General features: G+C 43.5%; 1 protein-coding gene across 2 annotated transcripts in view; it reads right to left on the bottom strand.

Annotated features, from left to right (window-relative positions):
• The window catches only part of FAM91A1 (family with sequence similarity 91 member A1), a 25,595-nt gene extending 25,443 nt beyond the window's left edge, over window positions 1–152 (bottom strand). For both annotated transcript variants that reach the window (XM_031056729.1, XM_031056730.1), the window contains exon 1: window positions 57–152. The gene's annotated coding sequence lies outside the window, so the exon portion shown is untranslated. The remainder of the gene's footprint in view (window positions 1–56) is intronic.
• Window positions 153–6,000: the final 5,848 nt, after the last annotated feature.

Here is a 6,000-nt window from a genome sequence, read left to right as displayed (position 1 = left end):
GCTCCCGTCTTGCGGTCCCCGACCGCGGGCACTGACAGCCCCACCCAGGCACTAACCGGGAACAGAGCCAAGCTCGAAATGCCTCTGCCGCCTGCCTGGTTCGGTTTAACAACAGCGTCCGCCTAGTGCCGCTCGGGATGCGCAAGCGGGGATTCATTCCCCGGCAGGGAATGACAGGGTCAGCTCCGTTGGAAAAGACCGCCAAGATCATCGAGTCCAACCTGTGGCCGAACGCCACGATGTCAAATAGATCATGGCACTGAGTACCACATCCAGTCTTTCTTTAAACACCTCCGGGGACGGTGACTCCACCACCTCCCTTGGGCAGACTGTCCCGGAATGGGATGGGATGGAATGAAATGGAATGGAATGGAATGGAATGGAATGGAATGGAATGGAATGGAATGGAATGGATGAAGGAGATCACTGTGTTGAGCCATGGCCCTGGGCTCCCGCAGCTGTGCCCAGCGGGGACTGGACTGTGCCACCCTGAGTGCCCAGAGCATCCCATCCTTTGTGTACCCAGGATGTGTACACAGTGTGTACACCCTGTGCAGGGTCCCGAGCAGGTGGAGTGTCACCAAAGACACTGCTTCAAATAAAACAGAAGCAGGTACCCCTCCTGATCTTGGGATCTGGGTGCTTCGGAGTAATTTAAAATTTTACCTCTGTCAAAATCAGTGCCAAGCATTTTCTTACTGTTGGAGAATTACTGATGTGGGAAGGGCTCTCTACTTTTTACACTATGCAACATTTTAGTGAAAAATTTTATGTATAAGAAGAAAAAAAAAAGGCATGTGAGGCCCTGATCCCTGGTGCTGTTTATTTTTCAAGGCTGTTTGCTGCATTCTCAGTAATGACCTTGGAGCAGTGAGGGCAACTGAAAGGGGACCGGTAGCAGCAGAAGGAAACTCAGTGCTCTGTTACGTTTGAGTAAATTATGTTATGAGTAAATTATGTTTGAGTAAATCCCTGGAGAACTACAGACCCAGTTCTTCTTCAGCGTCACTGGCAGCTTCCAGATCCCACTGGCATGTAACTGCAGAGACACAAAGCCTCAGCCTGTGGACGTGCCCCACAGTGCCAGCACAGGGTTCCCTGCAGTGAGGAGCAGCTCACACGACCTCCAGAATCTACAATAAGGCCTCTCTGCTCATGTCACCGATGGGATTCAGTCCAGGAACAGTCACAGCCTGCAAATCTGACCTCATCCCTCCATTCTTTTTAACACCAGTTGTTGGGTTTCTTAAGAGCCCTTCTCTGTCACACCCCACAATGGTTTATAAATAAGCTGTGAAAAGACATTGATAAAAAACATGGTTTACCTTGCCCATTGCCACATAAACCAGATGGTACGAGTCCTTGGCTGGTATTGTGTGTTTGCTTTTGATACCAGCAGTTAAGATACACCTCTAAGGAGGGCAGGGCAATTTTTTTCTTGGATGGTTCTCAGGTATATTTTCTTGTTAGAGACACCAGCACCTGAATAATATTTTCAGTAAGACACGGATGGGAAAAGCCACAAGCTAAAAATTCAGATGCTCAAAATAACAGTAATTTAGGAAGTATTCCTAGTCTATTAATATAATTAATATTATATAATAATATTGCTATCATCTGCCTCAGACTTTACAGTTACAGGACTGGCAAAAGAGAAGAAAAAGCAAGACAATTACAAAGAAACTATCAACACAAAGTAGATCTTCAAAAAGGCAGTGTAACTGAGCAGACCTGTGATTAGAAGTGAACAGTGAAAGTACTTGACTTTTAACAGGATTTTAATTTAGTACCAGAAAGGATACCATACAGCAAAATTGTTCTGTGTTTATTAATGAGTTTGAGAATTTGCTGATCATTGATTCAAATTCACTTTCTAAATGAAGGTCAAAGATAAAAGTCTGAACTCCTGCAACTTCAATTTAGGTCTTTGAAGTTATAATCACATTGGTTTAAATCATGTATGTAAAATAAAGTGAGCATTGGGATCACACTGCTGATTTTTTTCAAACCCTAGCCTATCATTGCAACCACATGTACTCCCTTCCAGCTCTGCTCCTCAGGATGGAGATAGATAGAGAGAAAGAGAGACAGAGAGACAGAGAGACAGAGAGAGAGAGAGAGAGAGATGATAGATAGATAGATAGATAGATAGATAGATAGATAGATAGATAGATAGATAGATAGATGATAGATAGATAGATAGATAATGTTATGTGTAGGATGTTGTGCAGTTTGCAGTTTCTCCAGCTGACCCTTCAGGCAGTTGCAACAATGAGCAGATTTATCCTGGAACATGAGCACTATGTGTAGCCTTCTCCAGTTGTTTATGACCTATGTTTCCTTGACCTGAATTAGTGCTCATATGAAATCAACCCTGGTTCAGAGATTTCTGCCCCTAGTTTGATCTTAATAGACCTCTGTCACTGACTGTATATAATAACTATTCTCTTTTTTGTCTTTTTTTAATCCTAGTCAGGTTGGTGCACACAACTGCTTACTTAAAGGCATTAATTTTGCAGGAATAATCTTATTGATAAGCATTTTTCATACTATACCTCTTATCTTTTCTTCCTATAGAGAAAATTTTGCTTCTTGACATTTAATACATTTGCTTCCAGTTATTCTCAGCAGCCTTCATTATCGAGATTACTGTCTCAAAAGACATTACCTTTTTGTTCACTGACTTTTCTAAAGTCTGCTTTTTCCCTTATTGCAAGTCTTTCATTCTTTTTTCTTGCAACAAGATAATTCCATTTCACTTTCTGGATTTTCAACCAGTTCTTCCTTCTTTAAAAACAGAAGTAACATTTTAGCATCCTCTAGTCACTTCCTGTATTTCCTGAGACAGAAATTGATTTCCAGTGTGCTCAGCAAACTTGATGGGCTGGTGGGGACCTGCCAGTAAAATGAGGGAGCTGATCTGCATCAGTGCAGCTCTCTCTGAACTGAGCAGCTGCTCTGAGATCTCCTGCTCACATTCCTTCTGGTCCTGGCTGGCCTGACCAGGTCATGGTCAACATGTGAACCTTCACCAACGTGTGAAGAACATTTGCTCTCCACGATGATTTTTGTCTCTTTCTCATGAGTGATTTGTGCAGTACCCCGATCCACTCGCTCAAATTGGCAACTGTTGATCAGATCTTAAGATTAAATAGTTACCAGGGAATTTTTCCTGGGAAATGTCTGTCTAGTGACTTCCTTCAAGGACACTGGAGACAATTTCATTGTAAATGTCTAGTTTTAGCCAAATTTGTTGATAGGCTGAATTTTTTATTTAGGACTTCCACTGCAGTTTTCAAGCCCTTAAATACCTCTTCAGAGGGAACATATGAAAGCATCAGTTCTCCTGGCAACTTTTCCCTATTACTGAATGTCTTGGTAAACATTTGAGAATCTCTTGGTCCCTGATAGTGCTTGATCAGTCTCTGGTCAACCCTGTGCCCATTTTGACTTACCTGAATACATCTCTAAATACTGTTCAGAATTATTGTGCTTGTCTTTCTTTCTGAAAATTCTCAGTCTCACACAGGTTCCCCAGAGATCTGCAGGGTTGAACAGGAGGGCCAGGCACGAGTACCACTGTAAAAGCCATTTCATGGCTCATACCAACACCGTGGTCAAGATGGGTGAAGGTTTCCATTCTGTTGGTGTAATCCACAAACTGTGTTTCTCTGTCACACAGAAAACCTTCTCCAGGGAAAGTTCTGCATCTTCTTGCAGACAAAGCACCCACTGCCCATCCATGAGGGCACACTGCTACCACAAATCCTCTACAAAAAACTAAGCTTCACTTAGTTCTTACCTGTTACCACTTCACTGCCTCACTATTTCGCTTGCTTCAGTAGACTGAAGATTTTCATTGCCTCTTCCAGTTAGCCTCAGTTAAGACCCATCAGCTGTAAACAGTTCTGTGGTTACCTTTAGAGCAAAGACTAGCTTGAGGGTCACCAGCAAGCAATATTTCATATCCTTTTCACCTTTCTGAATTCTTAGAGTGCCCCTGTGTCATGGCCTGGGGTGTGTCACCCACAGGAGTATGGTCCTCAGGTCTTCTGCAGGGAGTCAGTCCTGTTACTTACAAAGCTAAAAAGTACCATATAATCCTTAATTCTTGTTAACTGCGCAAGCTTTTGAACCCCCATAATATAAGCTAAGACAACCAAATTGATCAGTGAGAGTAACACATAGTTTTGCTACTGATAGCCTATTTACATGTTCAGATAGAGCATTTGCCTGCACAGCATGGTATTGTAGGGCTCAATCAGCTGCTTTTCTAAATCCTTCATTAGTTGCACCTTCTGCACTGCTGTATTTTATTCACAATCAGTGAAAGCAGTAGGAATGCCAGTCTGTGTTTGAGCTTATGAGTGCTCCCTGACCTCACGCTCAGTTTCCAGACAAACCCTGCAGTTACTTTCCCTCTAACTATAGTATTTTCTTTCATATCAGTTGGGATGCCTTTATTCCCAAAACTTTTCTGAAAGAAGTGGGTAGTTCCCAAATCATTAAAGGCCTTGATGATGCATTTGAGATAGTATGTTACCACAAATCATTGAATTCTGGATAATTTTTTTCATACTCACATTCAATTTTTGCACTACTTGTGTTTGAACACCATGATCAAAGCTGATTTTTTTTACACTTATCAATCTACTTAAAATCTAGAATCATTACTGCATTTTCAGTAACAGTGATTTTCTTATGCCTTTTACAGAATCACATAGATTTTTTTTTTCCCCTGAATTGCTATAAATCCAAATACATTTGGTTTGGTTTCTTATTTTTCTCTGGGTATCTTGCCTAAGGTCTAAAGGAGGACCTTGGCTGTCAGAGGTCCACCAAGGTACCCTCCCACTCCCCATCTCAAAAGAAGAAGAGGAAAGAATAGGGGGAAAAGAAGCTTGTGGGTTGAGATGAAGACAGTGACATATTCACCAATTACTGTCATGGGCAAAACACGTTTAACTTTGGGAAATTAGTTTACTTTATTGCCAATCTAAAATAGAGTAGGATGGTGAGAAGGAAAGACAAAACTAAAAACATCTTCTTGACCCCACCCTTCTTCTTAGGCTGAACCTCACTCCTTCACTCCCAGCTGGTGAACTCCTTTCCCTGAGAGGTGCAGGGAATGAGCAGTGGTGGTTTCAGTCAGTGCATAATCCTTTGTCTCTGCTGCTCCTTCCTCCTCAGGATCTCAGGTCCTGCAGGAAACCTGTGTCTGCATGGGCTCCACTCCACAGGCTGTCATTCCTGCCAGGAGCCTGCTCCAGCTCCATGACTGCAGCTTCCCCCAGAGCACATCCCCCTGCTCCCATGTGGGGTCCTCCGTGGGCTGCAGGAGCATCTCTGCTTCCCCATGGACCTCCATGGGCTGCAGATAGGTCTCTGCTCCCCCATGACCTCCATGGGCTGCAGGAGCATCTCTGCTCCCCCATGGACCCCCATGGTCTCAGGGGCATCTCTGCTCCCCCATGGACCTCCATGGTCTCAGGGGCACGGCTGCTTCACCATGGGCTGCAGGGGAATCTCTGCAAAAGCAGCTGGAGCACCTCCTGCTCCTTCTCCACTGACCTGTGTGTCTGCAGGGCTGTTTCCTTCACAGTTTTCTCATTCCACTCTCACAGCTTCTGCCCAGTAATTTTTGCCATTTGTTAAACATATTATCACAGAGGCACCACCAGCATCATTGGTGGGGCTCAACGTTGGTCCAGGGAGGGTTCATTTTAGAGTCAGCTGGCCCTGGCTCTGTCCAGCATGGGGCAACCCCTGGTCTCTTTTCACACAGGACACCCCTGAAATCCCCTGACTACCAAAACCTGATCACATAAACCAAATTAAAGCAGTGAGATTCTGTTCAAAATATTTTGTAGGAGCTGAGGGTCCTCAGTGGCATATTAAATGCCATTAAATTCTGTAAGATTTGATATAAACCCTTCAAAGGAGGCATCTTTCTGTTTGGAAACTTTGTCTTGGGTGCTTCAATGTTTTTTATGCTTTAAA

This window comes from Geospiza fortis, unplaced genomic scaffold (assembly GCF_000277835.1).
Source record: "Geospiza fortis unplaced genomic scaffold, GeoFor_1.0 scaffold111, whole genome shotgun sequence".
Classification (NCBI taxonomy): Eukaryota; Metazoa; Chordata; class Aves; order Passeriformes; family Thraupidae; genus Geospiza; species Geospiza fortis.
The sequence above is the reverse complement of the archived record's forward strand: the minus strand, read 5'-3'. Positions and strand labels throughout refer to the sequence as shown.